The following is a 1,213-nucleotide window of genomic DNA, read 5'->3' on the forward strand; positions in this document are numbered from 1 at the left end:
ATTTAGCCTTAGACGGAATTCACCGCTCGATTTGGGCTACATTCCCAAACAACCCAACACGTAGATAGTGCCCCGTGGTGCGACAGGGTCCGGGCATAATGGGGCTCTCACCCTCTCTAGCGCCCACTTCTAGGGGAGTTGGGCCTGCTCCACCGCTGAGGACGCTTCTCCAAACTATAATTCGGGTGACAGAGCCGCCTGATTCTAATGCTAGGCTATTTTGGGTAATCCCGTGTGACCTGGGGTCGCGGTCGGAGTGCCGAAGCGTGAAAGAGTCTTGGAGTCTAGACACGCGATGGGCTATAGTCGCGACAACAATGAGAGTTGAGATACAACTACCACTTTCCGCGACGTCCGTCGACGTGGACTCGCATTTAGGCCAGCTGCGAGCTCGAGGTGCACGAGAGGCCAGTATCCGCCCCACAACAATAGTGCACCCCATGATTGAGGCATGATACGAGGGGGCGACGCGCTGTGTGATGCCCAGGAAGACATGCCCTCGACCTAATAGCTTCGGGCGCAACTTGCGTTCAAATACTCTATGGTTCATGGGATCCTGCAATTCACACCAAGTATCACATTTTCCTACGTTCTTCATCGATGCGAGAGATGAGATATCTATTGCCGAGAGTCATTTTTGTTTACAAAAGGAGCATAGGTCCCCCCCGACGCACGTCTCGGATGGGGCGCGAGGGGTAAGCTATTGATTGAAGTATTCCTTGGCACTTTCCACGCCGGGAACGATGGGGAGGTGCTCGTGCTGAGTGCCGTAGCACCCTGCTGGCGCGGATTCCTAAGTTGTTAAACACGTTCACGGGTCATTCTACTATACAGGTTTCGACAATGATCCTTCCGCAGGTTCACCTACGAAAACCTTGTTATGAATTCTCCTTCCTCTAAATGATAAGGTTCAATCGACTTCTCACGACGTCGCAGGCAGTGAACCACCCACATCGCCGCAATCCAAATATTTCACTGTACCATTCAATTAGTAGGAGCGACAGGCGGTATGTACAAGGGGAAGGGACGCAGTCAACGCGAGCTGATGACTCGCGCTTACGAGGAATTCCTCATTGAAGACCAACAATTATAATTATCTATCCCCATCATGATGAAATTTCAAAGATTATCCAAGCCTGTTGGCCAAGGCTATAAAATCATTGAATACATCAGTGTAGCGCGCGTGCAGTCCAGAACATCTAAAGGCATCACA

General features: G+C 51.1%; 1 non-coding gene across 1 annotated transcript; it reads right to left on the reverse strand.

Moving 5' to 3' along the window:
- Window positions 1-477: 477 nt before the first annotated feature.
- Window positions 478-633, reverse strand: LOC124895232. Its single transcript, XR_007051605.1, has one exon. It is a non-coding gene; the product is annotated as a 5.8S ribosomal RNA (ribosomal RNA).
- Window positions 634-1,213: the final 580 nt, after the last annotated feature.

This window comes from Capsicum annuum, unplaced genomic scaffold (assembly GCF_002878395.1).
Source record: "Capsicum annuum cultivar UCD-10X-F1 unplaced genomic scaffold, UCD10Xv1.1 ctg80749, whole genome shotgun sequence".
Classification (NCBI taxonomy): Eukaryota; Viridiplantae; Streptophyta; class Magnoliopsida; order Solanales; family Solanaceae; genus Capsicum; species Capsicum annuum.